Source organism: Heterocephalus glaber, unplaced genomic scaffold, assembly GCF_053883595.1.
Source record: "Heterocephalus glaber isolate CG9 unplaced genomic scaffold, H.glaber_assembly_v1.0 deba00001461, whole genome shotgun sequence".
Classification (NCBI taxonomy): Eukaryota; Metazoa; Chordata; class Mammalia; order Rodentia; family Bathyergidae; genus Heterocephalus; species Heterocephalus glaber.
The window spans coordinates 7,656,998-7,683,424 of NW_028258308.1; the positions used below are offsets into that span (position 1 = coordinate 7,656,998).

Genomic DNA, 26,427 nt, shown 5'->3' on the forward strand with positions numbered 1-26,427 from the left:
CTTTGCAAAGTTGCTATATTCCGAGTGTCTCAATTCGAGATTCTGGGGATGCTCTGGTGTGCTGCTAGCCATTACTCTACCATCTTGAAATTCTGAATTTTCTTAGGGAAGTGACAGTAACTTAGAAAGTTCATAATACTTAGTGATATTATTATTATTTCGTAGGAATTTTGATATTGTATAAGTTGCTTTATTTTGCCAAAGAGTGATACTTCTGTGTTTTTGGAAACTGGGGATCAAACAGTATTTAACATGCTTTTTTTGTTTTTGTTCATCTCCAGTGTCTGGCTTATGTAATGATCCTAAACAAGCCTTCTCAGATATCCAAAGTGAATAAAAATTCTCCCAAAGAGGAGTGTATGTGGGTCCTGCTCTGTTCTCAACATTATCAAAGGCAGAAACCAATACTGAGAACTTCTTCCTAAGCTTGGAAAACACTGGAGGAAGGAGAGGCTATGAAGTTGTCATACAGCTGAGAAATCACTCAAAGGATGGGCGGTAGACTCACCTTCCTAATTTTGGTCATGCTGTTACTTTTTCTTGGATTTTTTTCTTTTTTCTTTTTTTTCTTTTCTATTACCTTTTCCTTATGTAGTCATCAATTTCAGCTGAAAATTTATTTTTTCTTTTCCTGATTATTTCCAGTATTTGTTTCACCATATAATCTGGTTCCTAAATTGGACCTTTCTTTAGCCATTTATAACATTTTTGTGATTATATGATCTGACCCTTAATATTTCCTGGTGTTTCCAAATAAAAGCTAGAAATTTGTTTAGTAAGATTATATGCTTATTTTCATTTCACAGAAGTCCCACAAGGTATATATATATGATCACTGACCCAAATTTATATTTTAGTCTCTCTCTCTTCAAATGTTAATGTTTGCTTTATTTATTTAGGTGTTCTGATGTTGGATACATATATATTTATTATCATATCCTCTTGATTAACTGACAACTGTATTAATGACCTTTGTCTCTTTTACAGTTTTTTACTTATAGTCTGTTTTGTCTGATATAAGTATACATACATTACTTTATTTTTTTATTTTTATTTATTTATTTAGTTTTTTGGTACCAGGGATCGAACTCCAGTCCTTGCGCTTGTACAGCATACATTACTTTATTTTGTTTTCCATTTCTATGGTCTGTCATTCCCCATCCTTTCACTTTTCAGTCTGTATATGTCCTTAAAGTTCAAATGAGTCTCTTATAGGTAGCATATTGATGGGCTTTATTTTATTATCCATTCAACCACTGAATGTCTTTTGATAGGAAGGTTTATTCCATTTATATTTATGGTAATTGATAGATAAGGACTTGGGTACTGGCCTTTTGTTAATTATTTTTATGGTTTTATAAATCCTGTGTTCCTTTCTTCCTCTTTTATGGTTTTCCTTTGTGACTAGGTGATTTTCTCTAGTGGTATGATTTTATGGTTTAGATCTAAAATGTCCCCTGAAAGCCTAATGTGTTTAGAAGTGGAACTTTTGGAACGTGGTTGCATTGTGGGGCAGTACACTCATCACTGGATTAATCCACTGATTGCTGAATGTGCTGTTAAGAAGTAGGGCCTGGTTGGAAGAAATGAGCCCCTGGGAGCATGCCTTTGGCAGGTATATCTCTCTTTCTGGCTCTTCTCTTCTCTTTCTTTCCCAGCTGCTGTGGACTAAGCAACTTTCCTCTAGCAGGCAGGCCCTTCCACCATGCTGTTTTTGCCTTAGAGCCAGCCTACTGTGGAATGATCCTTTGAAACTATGAGCCAGATAAACTGTTCTTTTAAATTGCTTGTGTCAGGTATTTAGGCCCAGGATTGGGAAAGCTGACTAATACATATGCTTTGAATCTTTTCAAATTTTATGTATCTTGGCTACTGTAAGTTTTTTATTTATAGTTATCATTAGCTTACATAATGTATTTTATAGCTGATATATTTTAAGCTGATAACTTAATTTTGCATTAATGAACTCAACACTCTTTCTTCACCTAACTTTCCTTTCCCATTTTATATTTTTGATGTCAAAAACTGAATTTTTAGTTTTTTCTATTTTGTTTTCCTTAAAAAATTATTATAGCCATTATTATTTTTAACATTTTTGTCTTGTTATTAAAGATATAATATATACTGCTAGTCTGAATTTGACTGTGTGCTTACTTTTACTAGTGAGTTTTGTACCATACTTTCATGTTGTTGTATTACTCTTTAGTATCTTTTTCTTTCAGCTTGAAGAACTAACTCTCTTTAGAATTTCTTGTAAGTCAGATATGGTGTAAATGAACTCACTCAGCTTTTGTCTGTCTGGAAAAGTCTATCTTTCATTTCTGAAAAACAACTTTATGGGGTACAACATTCTTGCTTGACAGCTTTTGCCTTTAGCACTTCGAAAATATGTTTCTCCTGGTCTTTAAGATTTCTGCTGAGAAATCCACTACTAGACTTATTGGAATTCCTATATGTTGCTTACTTCTTTTTTCTTGCTGCTTTCAGGATCCTGTGTTCGGTTTTTGACAATTTGATTATAATATGTCTTATTGAGTCTCCTTTGGATTGAATTTAGTCTTCTTGTACCTGGGTAGGTGTGTCTTTTCCTAGATTTAGAAACTTTTCTGCTGTTATTTACTTAAATAACTTTCTGGTTGTTTGATTCTGTCTTTTCCTTCTTAAACTCCTGTAACTTGAATATTTTATGCTGTTCCATAAGCTTTGTTCCCACCCTTTTGTGTTTCATATATTTCAAGTAATCTGTTTTAGATTTTATAGATTCTGTCTTCTGCTTGAACAAGTCTACTGTTGTTTGTTTGTATTGCATTTTTCATTTAATTTTTCTGCTCTAGAATTCCTGTTTGCATTTTTAAAGTATAATTTTTACTTTTTTGTAAATTTTTAAAATTTTGGACATTTATTGTTTACCTGATTTTGCTAAGTTGTTTCTTTGTATTTTCTTGAAGTTTGCAAAGCTTCTTTAAAACAATCAAATGTGTCACTTAATGATGGATATGGTCTGAGAAATGTGTCATTATGTGAATATCTTCTTTAATGAATAACAAATAACAAATAACATCTTTCTTCGTTATGTGAACATCAAAGAGTACTTACACAAACCTAGATGATGTAGCCTACTGCATACTTTAGGGCTGTGTGGTGTAGCCCTTTGCTCCTAGGCTACAAACCTATATAGCAAGTTACTGTAATGAATAGGTAAGCAATTGTAACACAATGGTAATGATTTATGGATCTAAATCAGACCAATATCTAAACATAGAAAAGATACAGTAAAAATGTTATATGAGATTTAAAAAATGGTATACCTATATATAATATTTACCATGAATATAGCTTGCAGGACAGGAAGTTGCTATGGGCAAATCAGTGAATGAATGTGAATAAATGTAAATGCCTGTACACTACTGTAGACTTTAAAAACACTGTACACTTAACTACTCTAAATTTATAAATGAAGTTTTCTTCAGTAATAAATTAATCTTGGATTACTGTAATTTTTTCTTTATGAACTTTTAAAATCTTTTCTACTCTTTTATAATAATGCTTAGCGTATTGTAGAGCTATATAAAATGTCTATTGTTTATATATCATTATTCTATTATCCTTTTCTATATTTAAATTTTAAGTATTTTTTATTTTAAAACTAAGACACAAGCACACATACTAGCCTAGATCAATACTATCTTCCTATCTTGTCCTACCTGAAGGTCTTCAGGGACATTAGCCCACACAGAGCTTTCTTCTCCTGAGGTAACAGTACTATCTGGAATTCCTCCTGACAAACCTAACTGAGGCTCTTTTTGAAGAAGTGTCATTCATTTCAGAAAATGTCTATGTTTCATCACAAATGTCCTTGGAAACAGATGATGAACACCATGAACATTCTTCTTTATTAATGAAAATCAGTGTTGGGTTCCTTTATTTTCAAACTTTTAAAAGAGTTTATTGAGTTCTGCTAAACTCCTCCCTGTAAATTTTCTTGGAGATTTTTTTTCTTCTCGTATAGTTTCCTTTTCTCTTGTCTCATCTTCAGCTATGCATTTACTAGGCGATAGGAATTTTTCATCTCCATTTTTGTATTAGGGATCTCTAGAAGAACAAAATCAATAGGAAATATGTGTATAATTGTGCAAGGGAATTTACTACTTGGGCTTATGGGATCAGAGGCAGAATCAGGGGCAGAAGAATCCACAGTGACCATCTGTGTATTGCAGAGCTGGATCAGTGAGTAACTGCTCAGCCCAAGAAGATGGAATCCACAAAACAGGAGGGATCAAGTATGCAGGAGAGTCCTGGATGCTCACTGGGGACTCACCAGTGTGAGTCTGCATTGGTAGGCGGAGGAAGCGAGACCAGTGAATAAAGGCAATGGTGAAGACTGGAGCTCTTTAAAAATGGGCACACTTCTTCCTTACTCCTCTATATATTTCATCCCAGCTACAAACCTATTGTAACCCACAAGCAGAGAGGTCCTGCCCTCTCAGTTTGCTGTTCTATACATCAGTGATGCAAAAACACACCTAAAACTGGGCTTAACTAATCTCCTGGGTGTTTCTTAATTAATACAAGTTGACACATCATGATTAATGGTCAATATTTTAATCCCGTGGTACCACTTTTGTATATGCATTTCATTGCTGACTAAAATGTTGTCTTGTGGTGCATGTTTGCATTTTGAATTCTTTGTTATGCTATTCGTGAACAGTGTCTTTATATCTTTGGGATCAACTCAAGAGATTATTGTGTTCTTTTAGTAGTATTATAATTTCTTATTTTTTCAATGTTTCTTTTTGCCTTATGTTGATGTTTGTGCATTTGAAGAAATAGGGGGTTTCATTTAAGTGAATTTCCCAAAGATGAAAGGTCAGTGTGCCTAGCCTGCTATCTCAAACTGAATATTGCAGCAACTTTGGAGGTACAGGGTTTTATTATTTTATGTAATTAAACCTACAGATGATTCTTTTTTATTTTTGTTGCCATTTTTTTTGGTACCGGGGCTCGAACTCAGGACCTTGTGCTTTTGAGGCAGGCACCGTGCCACTGAACTAAGTCGCCGGCCCTTTTGTTGCCATATTTAGAAAGTTCTCCAACTTAAGGTTTTATTTTCTTTAGTTCTTCTATGAATTCTTCATTACATTTAAATCTTCATTAATTTCCAGAATTTATTTTGGTACATAGAATAGTTTGGAGATCTAACTTTTATTCAAATAGCCAACTTCCCTGTATAATTTATTAAATAATAAAATGTTTTGAAAATCACTTTTGATTAAATACTAAATTTTTACATACATTTGTGTCTGTTTCATTAATCCATCTCTTTCCTGAACTGATGCCAGACTTAAATTATTGCAACTTCAGAATTCATTTTAATATCTAGAGGTCAGGTCTCCATCTTCCCACATCAGTTTTTCTTTTAAAAAATATTCTTAGCTGATGTTGTGTTCTCTTTTCCATGCTACAAGCATAGTTTGCTGTAGTGTACAGTACAAGTTTGAATGAGGCTGCTTGGGTTAATCCATCTCTTAGGACTTCGTTAGTACTTTTTTCCCAACTAGGTGAAACTTCTGTTATACTAATTCCCTGTTCCACCCAGCTTTTATTCTGACTTGCTTTGAGGTCTAGTATTGAAAAATACACTATGTGTCAACAACATTAGTCCTCTCATATCTGTGAACATATACCTTCATAGATATTTGTGTGTAGTTACTTGGAGTCAAAAGGAAGCTAGTTACTTAGCCAGATTTCGCTCTCAGTAATATTGGTGTGTTTCTCCTGCCTAGGCTCTTAGTCACCCAATCCGATCTCCCCATATCTGGCAGTCTGACTCAGCCCCCATCACGGCCTTTCTCTGGAATGTTTAGATGATCTTCAGTCCAGTTCATCTCCCTCTTTCCAACCTCATTTCCAAACCCATCTATGGTCTTCTCTGCCAAGGAAGAGAAATTCTGTGTAAACATAGAAAGTTCCTGACCTCAAGTGCTGCTGGCTCAGGCAGAGTTACGCACCTAGTAATTCAAGAAATACTTACTTAATTATGCTTTTGTAAAAACATTGCTGCATAAATATGAGTGGCTTGAGCCCGAAGAGTGAGTACTTGTTTTCTGGCTGGAAGGATGCCAAGAAACCAATGCTTTGGAGTCTTTATGGGCATGGAGCCGGTATTTGAGGTAGATAGAATTTCAGCTGTTGGAAACTCACACCTTCATTGACTATTTTATAAATATACTTACAGCTAAATGAAAAATGGTCACCTTTGCACAAATCTCTGTCAGAAGCCAAGGAGAGCAGAATATCAATATCACTTTTACTTCTTTTTCTTACCACATTTGCTGTATTAGACCCATCCTTCTTTTTGATTCTTAAACAGAAATTTAAAATGTTAAATATTAAATAGCTTCTGTAGAAAGTACTTTATTGAAATTCTTTTCTGGTGCTATCCAATAGAAAAGTAAATACAAATAACGTAATTTTAAGTTTTCTGTTAGCCACATTAAAAACAGTTTTAAAGACCTAGGTGAAATAAATTTTAACATTTTATTTAACTCGTTATAATCAAACTAATCAAGCTAATATTTCAAAATGGAAATGTATTATATTTTTTTCTTTTTAAAATTTGAAACCTGGTATGTATTTTATATTTACATCACATATTAGTTTGGACCAGCCCCATTTCAAGTTCTGAATAGCTACATGTGAGGTCACTGTATTTCTACATTCTGATTATTCTTTAGGTTGTTAGAAAATTAAATGTAAAATACCATGCCAGCATGTGCACACAAGCCCACCCACACATTGCCTAAATAATCTTACTGAGTTTTCATTATAATGAGCATGGCTGTGTAGATTTTATATCTCTGTCCGTGCTTTTCATACCTCTGAGACCCACCTGATAGATCAGTGCTTTTAAAGATCTGTATCAAAATAACAATTAAGGGTTATTATTATTTTAATATATCAATGAACATCATGACCTGTATCAAAGTTCCTCACTCTGTAACTCTGGACTTTCCAGTTAAAATTTCACATCCTCAAAGCAATGACTAAAACTGCTAGGTTTCAGCAGCCAGTATGGTTCACTACTGTGCCTTTCTTTTTCTTTCATATAGAGCTGACAAGGGCAGCATGCTTTCAGTTACACTGAAAGATAATAAATCTCAGAAAGGTCTTGCAAAGGTAATTGAAGGGTTATGTTAGAAGAATTGAAGATAGAGAGAAAAATGTTTGCTTTTTAACACTAATTTTGTGTGAAGTGACTAACCATAAATGATTATCCAGTTTTATTCAAGGCAAATGCATTTAACCATTAAATATTTTCATAGTTAATTAATCCATATCGGTTTATTCAAAAATCACTTAACTTTACAGAAATCTCAAGTAATTAACAAAGTGTTAAATATGACATCCACAGTACCCTACAGATAGCTACTAGACTAGCCTTTTTAAAAGTCTAAAATTGTAGATATCCAAATTGTTCAGATTTTTACCTATAATCAAGATTCTTGTATGGTTCCTACTCCAAAGAAGTCTTTGGTTTAGAATTTAAATAATCTAGATTAGCTCTGTTTTTGTAATTGAAATATTCACATTGAGATCCACTCCAAAGAGACCAAAGATAAGTCTTGATCATACAGATTTCTTCCAGTGCTGATCTGCCACTGTCTTCTGATTCCTTTCACTAACTTTTCTATTTCATCAGCTATGGTGACTTGGTTTTGAAATAGGACGTTAAGGTGTAGTGATGTGTTATAACAAAATGATTAACACATTTCAACAGATAGCTATTGGATTTATCAGTACAGTACAACAGACAATAACATGGCTTCGGTGTTTCAAAGTTGTTTTTGTTTCTCTCTGTTTACAACACATGATTAAATATAGAATGATCATTTCTTCAAAAATACATTTCTTAGGGCTGAGAATAAGAGCCAACTTTTAAAAATACCTCTTAGAGAAAATACTCAAACTTGGGACCATGACCCTCTTTCTCACTTTTGTTTTGTTTTGTTTTTTTGATACCGGGCATGGAACTCGGCACGTTCCGCTTGAGAGGTAGGCGCCAGAACCACTGAGCTAAATCCCCCGCCCCTCTTTCTCACTTTTAATACACTTGCTCACTAAAGGAAAAAAAATTCACTTAGGGTAAGTAGATATAATAGTATATATAATATACACTGGGAAGAACAGGTTGACTGACTTCTAACATATTAGATCCCTATGAAAAAATGCCTATTTTTAGTAATTTTAAGTTGATCAGATGATAAATATAAGACCTCTTACTTGGAGTACTCTAATGTATTCTTAGTTTTCAAGATCCTTAATCTAAACAAGAAAAAAAATCTCATATTACATACTCCTTTTATTTGTTTTTCTTCTCATATGAGATAATCTTTCTATTGTAGAATTAAAACTGATAAATCTGATCCTCAACTCAGCTTGCTGTTCAGGTTATTCCAGAGAGAAATGGCTGCCCCTAAACCTGGGAGTTTATTAGAAGCTACCTTGTTCAGGCTATTATTAGGCTTAAGCAATTGTCATTCAGCAGAGTTGAGGAGAATTAGGCTGGGAGCTGACAAGAAAAAAAGAGTTATTTCTTTGCCAGTATTTGTGGAATTGGTCAGGTAATGAGATAGTAATCTTTAATACATTTGAGCTGTGATGGAAAAATATGAATCATGTATTATTTTATAAGAGTTCTGGATTGATATTTTTATTAGGCATTGTACTTTGCAATCAAAGGAGCCTGTTTGTGTATATCCTGAAAACTATAATTTGACAACTATATAGTGACTATTTCCCAGTAATTTTGGTCTACCAGCCAAAAAACCTGCAATAAAATTCAGTCTTATGAAATCAAAGATTAAATTACAAAAATACAACTCTTTAGGTAAGTATTGAAGCACTGACACATACAATACATCAGGTCTATTTGCTAACCATTATGTTTCTACCAATTTTAGTTTTTTATTATATATATTAATTGGTACATTTTAGGTATACAATACAATAAATGTAAATTTATCATTGGGTGTTTGTACCTGAACATGATGTATCTTAGTTATCATTTTCTTCCCCATTACCTGTGCCCCCTTCACCCCCACCTCCCTTCTACCAATTTTAGTTTAAATAGTCTTGTTGTTTTCTTCTTGAGTGAATTGCAAAAACATCCTTTCCTATTACTACCAAAAAGTTTCCTTGTATTTTTTATAGCATCTTTGATTTTAGATTGAAGCATTTTAGATAAACTTAAATGGATTCTTCCACTCTGTGTGTCTGAAATGTTGATCCGTATACTTTATAGTATATTTCACTTTATAAAGTTAATATTCTTTTTCAGGACCAGGGATTTAGCTCAGGGGTTTTGCCGCCTTGCTGCGCAAGCACAAGGACCCAAGTTTGATCCCCGGTACCAAAACATTAAAAAATAAAAATAATATACTTTTCTATTGCTCCAGACAAATTTGCTAAACCTCAAGAAAACTGTATTTGGCAGAAAAAGGTCAAGATGCTTCTCAATATAACACAAGACCCAGTGTTGTTTGTATGTTTGTTTATTTATGCAAGTCATAACTAGAGATATGATCATTAGACTGTGTGTCCTTTAATCTCAGTTTTTAATAGAAGTTCAAATGTTACTCCTTTTAAACAATTAACTTCAGTTCAAAAGACAGAATAAATACAAAGCTCTTAAAAAGCTCACAAGAGTCTGTATTGTGGTATTTCAGCCTTATCAGATTTCCATATCTTCAGAAGCTTTATTTTGAGAAGTCATTAACTTGAAATTTGGCCCAGATCATTACATAAGGCCATAGTAGCTTCAGCCTCTTATCTCTAACTAGCCTGTGCCCTGGGACACAAAGTGTGTTTCAAAAGAAGGAGCAGGCTTACAGTATAATTGAACCAAGTCTCTAGGGACCTAAGAAAATACTAGACTTGGGCTGGAGATTTAGCTCAGTGGTTGTGCCGCCTGCCTTGCAAGTGAAAGGACTGGAGGTTCGATCCTTGGTACCAAAAAAAAAATACTAGACTTGAAGAAGTCTTCTTACAGGAAAGGGACTGACAAACTCAAATGAGTCCTGAGATAAAGTGAAGTGTCTGGTGCATGCATACACTATGGGTACTCCCCATGGAACTGTTCCAATCACTGCTTCAAATGCAGGTTCACAAATCTAGTGGAGAGTCATATTACTGGCACTTTGCAGGGGGAATTTGTAGAATGCTTTGATGCAGTCAAGCTGTGACCCATTACCCTTGTCTTCCTTTTGCTTCTAAACTTAAGAACTTTATGGATTTCTTTTTATTTTTCTTTCCTTTAAAAAAAATTAACTTTTTTCAGCTCTAGTGGGTGGATACCATTTTCCAAAATGTTATTCAACACTGCTCAGATACCTGAGTCTGTTCGATCACTTTATGGCAGCTAACCCATGGTTATATTTCAGGTATACACTGATTGCCTCAGGGATGACCAAATGCTAGTTCTTGTAGCCAAGTTGTGGTTCAGGCACATGGACGCAGCCCCTTTGATAACCGTATCATAATTGCCTGCCTCTTTCTTTCTCTTCCTCCAGAATCTAAGCTTCCAGAACTAGGTAAGTGGTATAGCTTTTATCTCTTGTCACTCCAGAGCCAGGTCTGCTAGAAACATGGTAGGTACATATTTATTTGAAGGAGCAAATCCAGTCATCCAAAAGGTTCTGAATGAACTCATCCACCCCCTGCTTCTCTACTTTAAAATTTTCAAGTCCTAGGGAAACTGGACTCTAAGGATCGGAGCTGCCTGATGCTGACCCCAAAACTGAGAAAGTCAGGATATAGAACCTTCTCAGACTCAAGAAATCCTTTCAAGAAGTACTTGACAACAGAAACATAGAAGCTGTAATTCTTCTTTTTTTTTGGTACCAGGGATCAAACTTGGGACCTTGCGCTTGTGAGGCAAGCAGAGGAACCACTGAGATAAATCCCCAGCCCTGTAATTCTTCTATTTTATAAATATGTGAGGGGTGTGTTCCCTAGAGGGGTTTGGTTGAGAGGGATCCTGAATTGAGGTTACAGTGTCTCATGCTTTGGTTTTGGTAATGGAGCTTTTTTCATACTGTTTTAGTATATATTTATATATAATTTACAAAGTTTGACCTGTAGAAAATCTGGTTCTCACTTTTGGCCACATTTTTAGTTCTATTAATATGATGGAGGACCTTAAAAGGAATACAAGCCCAATTAGCCCAGTTAACCAATAAATTTTGCCACTGGGGGGAAAATGCATAAATGTGTGGTTGGCACCCTCAAATGGATTAGTTTGTTAGCTCCATGGTCATAGATCAAACCCAGAGTTGTTGCCTTTTTTATATATGACCCTTGCTCATAGTGGGGACAAATTTGTCAGGGAGGATAGCTTGCCTATAGATTATTACTACCGTGGTAAATAATAGATTATTTAGGGAATAATAGATTATTACCATGAGAAAAAATTGCGGAGTATGGAATTATGCCTCCTAATTTAGTCATGAAATACAATTTTCTTTTCAAATTGCGAGACTCAATAATTTATCCTATTAATATCTAGTAGACTTTTTACATCTCCTGGAACATAAGGTTAATGTCAAAAGCATGTTTTAATTTGTACATTTTAAAATAATTTTCTACAAAAAATCCTCCAACCAAATTACCTTGAATAATCTTATTTAAATTGGACTTAGTGTCAGTTGCCCAGCAATCTAAGAGTAAGAGCCTTCTCCTTTCTTTGTGTAAGTGATAAGGAGTGATTTTGCTATTTATCTTTTTTCTTAAACTTTCATACCCATGTTCATCCAGGGGCACCTCAAGACACACAGTGAGGATGAAATTTATTTTTTAAATTTCTCCCCCCTGTATATGTTTGTGATACATAATATACATTCATCATGAGGAATCGGTACATATACTTACTGCATCTTGATCCTTTTTACTTCCCCCTCCCTTCCCCCATTTCTAGATCCCATGCCCATCTCTACGGTCTTCTCTCCCAGTTTCCTATCGTCTATCTTTTACTTTTAAATTAGAGTTTGGGTTTTTTTTTTTTTTTAATACCAGGGATCAAACTCAGGACCTTGCGCTTGGGAGGCAGGCACAGCGCCACTGAGCTAAATCCCCAGCCCATAAAGTTTGGGTTTCTTATATAAGAGAAACCATGTGATACTTGACTTCTGTGTGTGATTTATTTCACTTAGCATTATGGTCTCAAAGTGTACCCATTTACCTACAAGTGACCAAAGTTTATTCACCTTTATGGCTGAGGGTACTCAATTGTTATATATGACACATTTTTTTATCTGTTCATCTATTGATGAACATATAGGCTGCTTCCAAGATTTAGTTATTATGAGTTGTGCTACTATAAATATGGGTGTACATGTATCACTATAATATGATAGTTTTAACTCTTTTGAGAAAGATTCACAGGAGAGATACAGTTGGGTCAAACAGAATCTCTATTTTTAGTTTTCTGAGGATTTTTTGGTGCAGATTTGATGAGACAAAGATATTTTTGTAGTCTGCCTTCACTTTGCCAGTTATTAAGGAATGTACAGCTTGATAAACTTATATTTGATTGTGCCTATAATAAAGTATTACTCAGCCACAAGGAAGAATGAAATTCTGTTATTTGCAAAGAAAATGGATGGGTCTGAAGACCGAGAGAAGTAATCCAGTGCCAGAAAGATTTACTTTGCACATTCTCTGTAATATGTGGAATAAAAAAGAAAGACTATTAGACAAGAGGAAGGGAATAAGAGGGAGGGAGAAGAGTGTAAGGGCAGGTAGTGGGGGCAGGGTTGGATATGAGCAAAATATATTGTACAGAAATATATTGTACATATCACCCCCCAAATGTGAAATGGGGCAGGGCAATAATGATGACAGGGTCCGGTGAAAACGATCGAAGTATATTACGATTGAAGCATGTATGAATTTGGCAAAATGAGACCCACTAATCTATATAACAAATTTAAAAAATTAAGCCTAGAAAATACCAAAAATCTCAAGCGACCATGTACATCGTAGATGACAAACCAAGCCCCACATACTCTACAGACGAATGTTACTGTCTTCAAGAAATAACTGTAATGCTAAAAAAAAAAAGAAAATTATATCCATTATAAGATACTCCCTGTTTTAAAAACTATGCTAAGGGTGCTGGTAATTGTTTTTAAAATATAGTCATAAATTCATTGGCTCCAGGGAGTTCTCTGGTTAAATTTCATAATAACTCTTAATTTTTCTGACCAAATCATTGCATTAAATTTCCTCTTGACTTCTGGAGACAGGGTAGAAAGATTAAATTCCAATATCTTATCTTATCCATTCATTGGATGGATTTAGCAGAGTTTCTTAAAAAGTTTAAATGATAGTAAAGATTGATTAAAAACTGGCTTATCCTCAAATCTTAGCATAGATGTTTTCTGTAGATTAGAAGTCATTTCATTTGTGAATAAAATACTGCTTCGGATATTTAAAAAAGTGAATCTTATTCATGCTCCTCTATGCTTAGAAGACATTATTGGAATTTGAGGGTTGGATGAGAGGTTTTATCCTAACTATTACTTTGATTGAGTAAAAATGAGGTTTTCTGAAAAGCTAAAAAGCTCTTAAAGTAAATTTGAGAGGTTTTTTTTTTTTCTATTATGGAAAACAAGATAGTATCACACTTACCTGAAAATTTCTCTCATTTTGTTTCTTTTGCTATAGAAACAACATCTTAACATTGGCTACTGAAAAGGGTGTGTGTTTTAATGAAGGGTTGTTTGAAGGGAAATCTATCCATGTACTCTTAAAAGAACAACTTGGGCAAGTTTCTCAAACACTCAGATTTTGGGTTTCTTTCTAATTTGAGCATTGACTATAGAAGAATTGGTAATGTCTAGTACAAATAGCAACAGTAAAATAAAATTTTGGTTTAAGTTAATTATAGAGTAAATATTTAAATATCTTAAAAAGAGAATAACAAACATATATTTTAAATTTTGGTAATTGCTCAATTCTTCTAATCATTCGTTCACTTACTTATTCAATGAGCGCTTATTGAACCCCTACTGTTTCTAGTACCCTCTGTCCTTCACTAGGTACTCTTATGATAATAAATGAGTCATGGTCCTTTCCTTCAAGCATCCACCAGCTACCATTTTAGTTATATATTTTATTTCTTTTCAGCAGTATTCTGTTTGTCAGGAGATTTGTTAGGTGTTGGGGATATAGCAGAAAAAACAAAAAACAGAAAGAGTCTCTGTCTGCATGCATTTATTCTCCGGCCCAGGATTAAAAGTCAATGTGGATAATGTAAAGAAGCAAACAGTACTGAGCTGAATTTTTTAAGTAGAGTACACATATTAATCATATCTATATAGAGATATAATTCTTCAGTGAGAAGCTAATTAATAAATAAAATTAAAGAGTTATATGTAAGAAACTAAAGTTGTAGAACCACCAATAGTTAGAATAAAAATTCATTCTAAATCATAGTTCTAGACTCAGGAATTTAGTATGTATCTGTGTGTGTGTGTGTGTGTGTGTGTGTGTGTGTACACACATGTGTGCTAGGGCTAGAACCGTAGGTATTGTCCATACTAAACATGTGCTGTGACACCGAGTTATGCTTTGACCCCAATTCTTAGAAGCTTCTTTAAGATAACTTAGCATTTGATTTGTTGAGAACTTTAATATTTCAATAAAATAAAATAGTCACTAAATTATTTTAACTTTCTTCGAAAAAGTTAAAAGGCAGATATTGCCACTTTGCAAGTCCAGCTGTGACTCAAATGTTGGTAAATTCTGTTGTCATATCCAGACTATATTATACAGGCAAAGATTTAAATTAATTACAGTTAGCTCAGTGGTACATAATTCAGATTTATTCACTCTGCCCACTTTTTAATTCCTACTGTTCGGAGAGACTGATCTAGTGAGAGATGTAGTTAAATTTTAGCATGACTCATAGAAGGAAGCAGAAACTTTTCTCATAATTCTGTGCTCTGCAGTAGGTGCTCCTTAAGCTGTCTGCAGTGAAGGACCATATTTGTTCTTTTGGGTTTTTTTCCCCTTTAGTCACAAACCAGTACTTCTGTGTAATGCAACAAAGGTGAATTCATAGAAAAATGAAAAATTTTAAAGCCTACAAAATTTACCTGGGTTATCTAGATAATTAGTGGAAGACTGATGAAACTAGGATTTGTGACTCCTTTCTTAGAGCTGAGGTCAATCCTTATTGTTGACCTTCTTTGTTTTCAATAAAATTGCTAGTAAGTTCGCAGATATCCTTTGTTACTGGTGAAAATCAGCTAGTTTCTGCCTTTGAAACTTTTTGGGCAGTAGTAGTACACTTTTTCTTTCCACTGTGAGTACCATTCTTTAAAAAGTCCCAACCTAGTCTGAGCATGTCTAAATGACTCCAAGAGCCATGTAGGTGGAGCTTCCTAAGGATATCTAGTTGTTTTATTTTAACAAAAGATGAGCTTTCCAAAAATTGTCTAATATATGAGTTTAGTTAAAAGTCGTCTAATACATGAGTTTGAGAATTAAAACCATTCAAAAAGTCAATTCATACCGTTAGTATATTCTGCATAAGGTTCCATTCAGTGGTTTTAAATGGAATAGACTTCCTCACCCCCATCCTTTCTAATACGATATCGTACCTTTCTCTGATACTTATTGAATGTTCAGTAAATTTGGTGAGTAAATTAAGTAGTAGAGTTACTTAAGTTAGTAAGTCAAGATCTGTTAAGCTTGAGTTATATCTGTTTCATTTTGATGTAAGTGACATATAGCAGCTTATAATACCTCTCGTAAAATAATTCTTAATCATAGAATAATTATTCATTAATAAAAATGTTATTCAATTTAAAAGAATTGGATAATGAACCTTGTTATGTTTTTTTGAAAGGAATTTCTTTACTTTACTTTTGGAATAAATGTAATTCTCTCCCATAAATGAAACCCTGCCCCATCCAAAATTTGACAAACACAAGGTGTTCGGGACGCGGGGCGCGCGGCCGCTGTCTTCGATCCCTTGCGGCTGTCACAGCTGGTGCCTTCCCGGGCTGGGGACGGGGCGCACGCCCGAGAGTGTGTGTGAAGGGCTCGGGACAGACGTGTGCCCTCACTGCCTTTTTTTTTCTTTGAACTTTTATCTGCTCTCCGTCCTCACTGGGGAGCGAGGTTGCTGGGGGAGTGCTTCGTGTTTTTCTTCTGAAGCGTTTTTTCTTTTGGCTTGGGGCCGCCAGGATTGGCTCCTGGAGGTCCCCAGTAACTGCCCTCGCCCTCGGCCTTCCCTGCCCTGATCCCTGCCGCCCCTGCTGTCCCGCACCTGCCTCGCTATTAACGGGCTCAGCCACCCTCCTGTTTTCATAAAAGACATTAAGCCAGGACAGAAAAACTAAAATGTCGTCTTTATTGTGCTGGAGATAGGATGGGTGACCAAAACCAAAGACGGCCATGAAGTGAGATCGTGTACAGTGGCAGATAAAACGGGCAGCATTTTCTGTGTGGATGAGATCGGAGGTCTTATACAGCCTGGGGATATTATTCGGTTGACCAGAGGGTATGCGTCCATGTGGAAAGGGTGCCTGACACTTTATACTGGAAGGGGTGGTGAACTTCAGAAAATTGGGGAATTCTGTATGGTTTATTCAGAAGTGCCAAATTTCAGTGAGCCCAACCCAGATTATTGAGGACAGCCGAACAAAGGGGCCCACAGTGAACAGAAGACAAATCCCATGAATAGTAATACTGGTACAGGTACCTTTGGACCAGTGGGCAATGGTGTTCAAACTGGCCCTGAATCAAGGAGATACCAGGTTTCCTATGCTGGTAGAAGCAGTGGCCAAGGACCTGTCAGTCCACAACTCCCAACAGCAGCTAATAATCAAACAGTCATGACCACAGTAAGTAGTGGCAGGGACCCTCAAAGAGCCTTTAAGAGATGACCTATGCCAAATAGTCACATGTAGTTTTTAAACTATGTGCCCTACTTGAACACTTATTGCACTTTAATTTATGTTAACTGTGAAAAAAAATATGTTCTTTATTGGTTTCCTTTTACATTTTTGTTCAAGAGTGGTTGGTTTTTATAGCAAAAATGTTAAGCTGCTCGGTCTCCTAGTGAAGAATGGGAACACTCTGAAAAGTAGGGGCATTTATTTTTTGAGCAAAATGTTATTGAATATCCTCTCTAAAAATCCTGCACCCATTTCAAGGTGAGTTACTTAAGACATCAGCTTTATAGCCTCTATGATGAGTCTGTCTTCTCTATAAATTTTGTAGTATTTGACATTAAACTTAGTGGAGATGTTATGTTTTAAATCTAGATGTTACCAACTAAAGCAATAACCAGCAAAAATAGAAACAACTAAAAACCAGTAAGATTTTCCAAGGACTGAATCATCCTAAATTCTCGCTTATGACCGGAAAACAGATTCTTTCTTTTTTTTTTGGTACTGGGGATCGAACTTGGGTCCTTGCACTTGTGCAGCAGGCGGCAAAACCACTGAGCTAAATCCCCGGTCCCTAGATTCTTGTTATTACCAGAAAACAGATTCTTTATCAGAATAATGGAATAGAATGTGATCTGTACTGTAATAATTTTTAGAAGAAAGCTACAGTTGTTTTAATATTCATTAACATAGATTACATTGAAGAGAAATTACAAACTAACACCTTGAATATTTTTGAGACTACCATATATAATTGTATAATTTGAGAACATCATAAAGTCAGAATAAACATTGACCTAATTCTAAAAAATAACTATGGTAGACAAACATAGTGAAGGTGATTCAAATTGAATTCATGTAATAATTAATATTCAGTCTCAAGTTACAAACCCTAAGTACTTAGAGATACTCAGCCTGAAGTGAAAAATCCTTGGCACCTCCTTTATTTAAGAGGGACACGTGTGTGCTGTCAATTTCTGAACACAATTCGATAGCCTTATTAGCAAAAGTTAAATGACTCTCAAGTCATTATAGCTTTATTCAGAAATGTTAAGTTGGAATTTATGTGTCATAAATGTTATCCACTTCTGCTCTTTAAGGTAGGGTGGATAACTTTTAAACTTTGTTAGAATTCACCTCTTTTTAAATATCTCTTGAATAAAACTTGCGTTCATGTTAACAGAAGAAAAAAAATTGACAAGCACAATGATCATCAGATTTTTTTTTCTGGTGCTGGAGATTGAATCCAGGGCCTATCACTGAGCTACATACCTAGCCCATATTTGATATGTTTTGTTGTGTTTTGTTTCGATATAGTTTTGCTAAGATGCACAGGTTTGCCTCCAACTTGAAGTTTTTCTACCTCAGCCTCCCAAATATCTGGGATTACAGGCATGTACCAATCACGCCTGGCTCAGAATCACTTAAAATTTTTTAATGTTATTTTTTCTCAAGCTTTTTATAATGAAAATTTTCTTCAGATACACAGAAAGCTGAAAGACCAGTACAGTGAACATTCAGGTACATACCTTTTAGATTGAACAGTTGTTAATATTTTGACAAATTTGTTTTCTCTGTATCCCTTTCTCTCCTTGTCTGTGTATGTATGTAGATCTGTCACCAGACTGGGTCTAAGGAGGTCCCCAAAGCTGAAATAAGGAACCTAAGCCACCCTTACAGAATAACTTTGCAGATTTGCTGACCCCTGTCGCAGAAAAAGAATTTTCAGGACTACTCAGCAAGAGGCACAGGAAGGGTTTTGTTAGGCAGAAATTAAAAGATACACACTCAAAAAATAGAGTACAGTCAACAGAGAAGGGCATAATTTCCTGGAATAGGGAACATTCATGTTTGTCTTGAAGGAGTGAGAACCCCAGGAAAAGGCAGCCCACTCCTCAAGAAATTCATTCTATGGGTATGGGCCCAGTTTTGTTTTAAACACTGTTGGAGTCTCTCAGCCTGTTCCTTTATCTTAGGATCAGGTTCCTGCTCTTTGTCAATTAAGTGAACTTACAGACTTTCAGTATTCTAGAGGAATTTTGAATATGATGGATCTGGAAGGAAAGGAGCCAAAATTTAACCAAGGAATGCTGATATGGATCACCTTCAGTAACTTTGGCTGGGTCCTGGAAGTTGCAGTCTTCTTAAAAGTACAATTTTTAGTTAGGATTTCCTTGTCTCCTTTCTGCCTTTTATTTTTTCTGTCCTGCCTTAAACCTATTTATATAAGTCTTGGCTTGATATGAGTACTTCATATTATATCAGTGTTACAGTTTATGTCTAGATGACCCCCCACCAAAGCCTTATGCACTCATAGGTGGGGCTTTGGGGAGGTGATTGGGTCATGGGTGTGTGATTAGTCCATTGATACATTTGTAGGTAAATGTGATGTTGGGAAGTGAAGCCTGGTTAGAGGAGGTGGGTCACTGGGAGTGTGGCCTGGAAGGATACATCTCCCCTCTTTCCTTGATTTCCCTCTCTGCTTCAGGCTGTTATGTCATGAGCTGTTTCTCCTCTGCCATGCCTTTCTGCCATGCTGCCCTGCCTTGCAGCCAGTCAACTATTGACTGAAACCTGTACAAACTGTGAGCCAAAGTAAACCTTGCTTCCCGTTACTTGTGGGTGTAAGGTATTGGGTCTCAGCTAAGAGAAAAGTAACTAAGACAATCACCAGGGAGGTCAGATTGTTCATTATTAAATTATTTGTTTATGGTGGTAACTTCCAGATCTCCATAAGTAACAAATGTGAGTGGCTGATACTTTGGCACCATGTAAATATCTTGTTCCTCAACGTTTTACCTAAAGATCACAACATCCTTTACTCTTTGCTGGATCTATTGTGCTGGCATTCTTGGGTAAAGGATTAACTATGGATGAATTACAGTCACTTCTAAAAACTCAAGGTAAATGCTTAATGCTGCTTCTTTATTACCACCTTATCACCAGCCAGGGTCCTTGGAGGTTCCTGAACCCACCCTACGTATAGAATTACCTTGGAGAAATAGAGTTATGAAAAAAAGAATTTTCAGGATGCATCAGTAAGAGACATAAGGGATTTATTAGTCAGAAATTAAATAAATCAGACACCAAACTTAAATATCTTAAGGTTTCTCTTATATGAGGAAACCCAAAATATAAATAAAGAACAAGATAAACGATAAATAATAGGAAATAGGGAAATAGATTTTCTTGCAAAAGGGAAAGGGACCAAGAGATGGGGAGAGGAGCAGAGGAAGGGAGGGGAAGGGGGTGAAGGAAGAATTGGGGTGTGTTACGTGCATGCACCAACTCCCATGAGGAATGCGATCATATGAACTACAAACATGCACTAATAAAAAATTGAAAAGAGAGAAACTATTGCTGCAATGTGAGCATTTCAAGAAGGGAAGTAACAACTGAGTTAGTTAACAGAAAGAAATAGAGTGCTGAGCCTCAAGAGAAACAGGCACGCTACTTTGGAGCTGGGGAATATTTATGTTTCTGGCAGTGGAAATCTGTTCAATTTGTCAATCTGAGTCTTGGTCTTGGTTTTTTGTGGGGAGATTTAGCTCACTCTCAGAAAGATAATGGTTCATTCACAAGGGAAAGCCTCTCTTTACAGGTGAAAAATACCATTTGCAACTAAAAGGGAATGGCCGAACCATTTGCAGGTAAAAAGAAATTGCTCACCCTTATTGGGTCTTGGGAGAAGAGTAAAAATATTTTAGAAATCCAAAGTATAAATAAATGAAAAATCAAAATAAAAGATGTAAAATGGGAAACAGGGAGATAGATCCTTTGCAAATGGGAAGGGAACAAAGAGGTGGAGGGAGGAGAGAGGGAAGAAAGAAGAAAAGGACATAAAAAGAATTAAGATGTATTACATACGTGTATCAACTCCCTATGATGAATGTAATCATTATGTACTGCAAACATGTACTAATACAAATAAAAGCTAAAAAAAAAAAAAGAAAAAACTCAGCTTGACCAACTTTTGTGTCCTGAAGCTGCAGTATTTTTAGAAGTACAATTTTAAAATCCCGATTTCCTTGTCTCTTTTGTTTCTATCTTTGTTTCTTCTATCCTACCTCAACCTTTGAGTAGATCTCATGAAATAAAGTTTTTCTCATGATTTTTTTAGTGCTACTTTTCTTTATGGCATAACCAAACTTGATCACCTCATAATTTTCTGCCTTGGACCTACACTTTCTCCAAGGAGTCCCAGTCCCATGTAGTGGGAGACAGTACTCAGAAATCATGACCAGGTGTTATCATGCCTATTCTGTTTGTATCATTGCTTCCAGGCTCTGTCATTGTACAAAACAAGGAAATATTTTTATTTCTCTAATCGTAAATTCATATGGATATTTATAATTTAAACATAATATTGTTTTATCATATTTGTATCTCTGAAAATCTTAATTCTTGATATATTTGCTTCATATCTACTTTTACATTATAATAGTGACATTACTAAAAATCAAACTGAAAATATTTAAGATTTCTTTGCTGTTCTTTTTTATATGTACATGGGTACTTTTAAAAAATACAAATATATGTACCCACTTCCCTCAGAACTTTTGAATAAGAATATTGGGGAAAGAGTAGTATTAGCTTATAGGTTTATATTTTTATAACAAGTCCATTGTACATGTTTCCAGCACTCTGGGGAGCTGGGGCATGAGGATCACAAGTTCAAGCCCAACTTAGCGACTTAGGGAGACCCTGTCTGAAAATAAAAAAATTAAAAAGGGCCCAGCTACAACTCAGTGTGAAGTACCTGGGTTCGATTCCCAGCAATGGGGGAAAAATTCATCATCTCGTGCTCTCCTTATTCTCAGGACTGCTGAAATATGAAAGATCTTCCTCATAAAACATTTTTATATTTTTCTTATAATTGTTGAATAACTGATCCAAGGAGAAAAGCGTAAGGAAATGAGAAAAGGGTTGACTGGGAAGCAAAAAGAAAAATAAAAAATTTGCAGGTAGGTAGTATAGGGACTGCCATGAACAATAACTTCATATGTTCAGAGTCCTGTCATCCACAGCATCTTCCTTACAGTTCTTCAGAGGATTTTAAACAGTAATCCTGTTTTGAATAACATTTAGGATTGATTTAATAATGGCCCAACTTTTATTGCATATTGAGCATTGCTAGGCACTCAAAACATTTTTGTATTTTGCCTTATATAGTCCTGGTGTATAACCTTACTGTGCATACATATTCAATTTTACAAAGGAAGAAACTGACTTAAATATATGTGCTCTGGTTACTAACCCTTGCCTTTCAAGAAGAATACAAGTTTTATCTTCTGCCACAAGTTGGACCCCCACCAATCAGACCTAGATGGAGATGTGGTTGCATGATTCCATCAGAGTGTATTTTGGGAATCCACACTCCCCAAAGGGAGAGGGGCTGGTGATTTAGCTCAGTGGCCCTGCACCTGTCTCCCAAGTGCAAGGTCCTGAGTTCAATCCCTGGTACCAAAAACATAAAATAAAAAATTTAAAAAAGGAGAGAGCACAATCGAAATTGCTGGGAGAGCTGAGGTGTGAAGTATTTCTCTTTTGTCAACTCCACAGAGCGCTCTGGCGCTAGGATAGTCCCTAAAGTTTCCTCCTATTTGGGGCAGGCCGGCTGGGCCTTTTTACCACTGCTGTGAGCATCTGTGTACAGACTGGGGGGTACTTTCTCAGAGGCAGTCCCCAGCAAGGGCTGGCAGCACGGACCTTTCTGCCAGTATTCTCAGTAAACAGGGAGAAATAATAGGATAGTGAGAGCATCACCACAGAGTGCACCATATCTCTAAAATTTGCTAAAATTTCCCCCAAACAAATTATTCTTGATGAAAGCTTTCACCACCACCCCCATTGGGTATCCTTTTCTTATTTTTCTTGTTGGAGAATATATATTTAAAGAACACACATATGGTATTCATTCACCTTAAACCTAAAGTCATCCTTTTAACCTAGTTTTATCAGCTTTTAGCTCCTTGTCTTATGTTGTTTTGGCTGTGGCAAAATGTTACATACAGACAACATTTTTAAACATCAGATATTTTAGTGACTCGACTCTAGTCCTCAAAATTGTACTCCTTTTTCTTTTATAACCATGCATGAAAGGTTCTCAAAGAGGTCAAAGTGAAAGTCCTTGTTTAGCCCCTTCCTAGGACCTCCCTGATTACATCTCCTTCTTTATTAAAGTACCTTTTTTGATACTCAGCATCCATTCTTCATCCCATGACTTTCTGGTGGAGAAAGTCAGTTGGTCTCACAGCCTGCTGCCCATTTGTCCAGTAGTCTCCCATCTCTAACTTGGAGGCAGAAGCACTACATGCTGTTGCCGCTTGATTCAGAAAGCACCAGTTTCACCTCCTCCTTTAGACCAGGGGCTGCAAAGGCTGAAACCTGGAGCCTCATGTTCTACATACCTCTTGCCTAGTGTAACTTATCCCATGTATATGGGATTATGTGCTGTCAGAAAAAGAAATGCTGGAATTTTTACATTTGAATTAGGGCAAGCTTGTGTTTTTATAAATGTGCTGTTTAATATATATTCTTGCTTTAGGTTATATCTGCTCTACATTTTTATTAGAGAATCCTGAAATACTTTCAGTGTCTGGTCTGAAGTTTTTAAAAATAAGTCATTTTTGAGTATATTGAAATTCAGCACTTAGTGTAATTTCTTTGCTGTACAATATTTTCTAAACTATAAATGAAATGCTTTAAAATCATGCATAAGTCAAGTATGCATTAATGTGTGGCAAAAAATTAATGCAAAAAATAGCCTGAAATTAATGCTGAAATCCAACCAATCCTTGTAATTCCTTTTTTCTAATTTACCATCTACTGCTTTAAAAAGAAATCAAGATAAAGACTCTTAATTCAACTCTTTTAATTTTTAAATTTAACTCTCTTAATGAATATCTTAAGAAAAACTGAACCATGAGCAGATGTAAGTAGGAGCAATCAGTAAAGAGCAGACAGTAATGTGAAGAATTTATTTTCTTCTTTTTAAAAAAGATATATCTGTCTTTGCATAAAACACTGCTGTGTAGGATGTAAGCTTCTATCTCATGAATATCTCATTTTAGAATATCATATAATTTAATTCTCTTGTAAGTGATAATTGATGTTTGCTTCATAGTTGACTTTACTGCATTTTCTGTTTTTAATAGGTTTTAAGCAATTGCTTAACATTTTATTGTGCTTTTTTGTGTGTGTGCTAAATTTGGTTGTGTTCTTGAAAAAAAAGTATTCCAGGGCTGGGGATTTAGCTCAGTGGTGCTGCTGTCTGCGTCGCAAGCGCAAGGTCCTGAGTTCGATCACTGGTACCAGAAAAAAGTATTCCTAGCTAAGGCCTGTGTGTGAACTTTTAGCCACATCTTTTTGTTGTCCTAAGTATCATTGCTCAACCGTTTGTGGTGGTATTTTTTGTTTAATCCTTAAATTAAGTAAAGTGACTTATTTGACAATCAACAAATGCTGTAGTTTACCATGTTGAAGAGATTACTTATTGGGGGGAGAAAGCCCTCAACTTATATAAACTTTCCTAACAGATCAACTTTTTCTAAATAAATAACTTTTAAAACAAACTTATCAGGAAGCTTAACAGTTTTTAAAAAACTTATACAAACATTGCTCAGAATTTGTAATGAAGAAAACTGGGCAGGGCATGGTGGCATACACTCATAGTCTTAGCATTGACTAGCCTGAGGCAGGAGGATCATTGTGAGTTCAAGGCTGGCCTGGAATACATAGCGAGACCTTGTCTCAAAAAACAAAACAAACCCCCTCCCAAAATATAAGAAAATAATCAAATAAAATCTCACCACTAGAGACTACTTTTAACTTTCTTTATTCTAATATTATTGTTATTATTATTATTTCTTGCATAGGTATTTGGGGACATATGGTATAAGCATATATAACCAATGTATATAGCCTCCTCTTCAAAAACTAACATAAGGATTTACAAAATACTTTATTTAAATTTTTTATAGTTATATACTATTCAGTTAAATGTACCATAAATGTCTTGACTCTTCTCTACTTATAGAAATTGTTAGTTTCTAGTACATTTGCTGGTATGTGCTGCAGTGAACATTTATGCATAAATGTCTTTTCTGTAATTAGAATTATTTCTTTAGAATATATTCTAAAGTCTGAAATGTAGTCAGGAAGAATGAATGCTTTTAGGGATTTTTTGGTACCTAAAGCCAGATGGCTCTTCGAAGAATTCTACCATTATACTGTGTTTGTATTTTTTTTTTCTATTATTCTCTAGAGATTGTCCAAGATCTTTGTACTTCTAAAAAAGGTTAGGAGTCACCAATATATGTTTATAAAGAGATTTTCTGCTTCATGTGGCCATAACCGTCTTTCACTATCTTTTTAGAAGCCTAGCATCAAGCTTCACTATCTGTCTGGAAGCTTAGCAGCAAGCATTGTAAGAAGTGGAAGTATAAGGAATTTGTTAAAAATATGATCTCAGTGGGACCTACATGAGACCAAAACTGAAGATGCCTTTCAGGAATACTAATATGATTTAGGGAGTGGAAATGGTAGAAACTTCCTGGGTGTCAGTTTGAATAACCTTTTTATTTACTTTCGTATTTGTCAGTGGCAAACAGTAGATCTTTGAAAATCATTTTGTTTCAGGGAGATGAGAATAACCAAGCATAACAGCTCAGTTTAATGGCCCTCTGTGTCAAAGCAACTAAAAATAATTTATTTCTTCTTTTCCTCTCTAAAAACATAATCACATGAAACAAGTGTATTATTCTCAGTATACATTTTTCTAAGTCTTGGTAATCACCTAAGCTAGTGGGCATCATAGTAAGTTATTCATACTTTTGAAATACTAATTGGATTTCCAAAAGTTTTCTTCTATTAAAATAGTCCTTTCTGAACTATTTTACTACTAATTCTAGTTAATAGTATTATATTGATTTGAAAATAAAAGAAATTGTTATTGAAATGAACAGAGTGAAGTCCATGATTTTAAAGAATATATTTAGATTTAGGCACTTTAAAAACATCTTAAAGATAGATGTTGATTTGTTTATAAGTTCTCAAAAAATTCTAGTTTGAAAAACTAAAGTAACTTGGGGATACCTTCCTCCAATGAAGAAAGAACATGAGCTGTGGACCCAAAGACCTTGAATTTGAATTCCACTTTTACTGCCTCCTGAGTATATGGTTTTCAACAAGTTATTTAAACTGTCTACTTCATATTTTTCATCTGCAAAATGGGAAAATAATTGTATCTACTTCAGTGGGCCATTGCAAAAATTAAAACAGACAGGTGCGATGCTCTTGAAATAGTGCTTGTGACATTAAGAGTTCTGCCTAGCTTCCCCCTGTTGTTACTGTCTTTGTACTAGTCATGATGGAAATCCGTATTCTATCAAACGCTTTCACTGAGAAGTTGATTTACCACTTTTTAAAAACCTCTTCCATTCTTCCTGTTAAGCCTTTGGAGGTTCTT

The 26,427-nt window shown here is 35.2% G+C and overlaps 1 protein-coding gene and 1 pseudogene across 4 annotated transcripts in view; both read left to right on the forward strand.

Annotated features, from left to right (window-relative positions):
- Positions 1 to 25,752, forward strand: part of LOC147826725 (SOSS complex subunit B2 pseudogene) — a 66,019-nt pseudogene extending 40,267 nt beyond the window's left edge. The window contains exon 1 of the transcript XR_015453423.1: positions 1 to 25,752. This exon is cut by the window's left edge and continues 40,267 nt beyond it. The product of XR_015453423.1 is annotated as an SOSS complex subunit B2 pseudogene (transcript).
- The window catches only part of Galnt7 (polypeptide N-acetylgalactosaminyltransferase 7), a 151,215-nt gene that overhangs the window by 41,656 nt on the left and 83,132 nt on the right, over positions 1 to 26,427 (forward strand). The gene's annotated exons all lie outside the window — the stretch shown is intronic.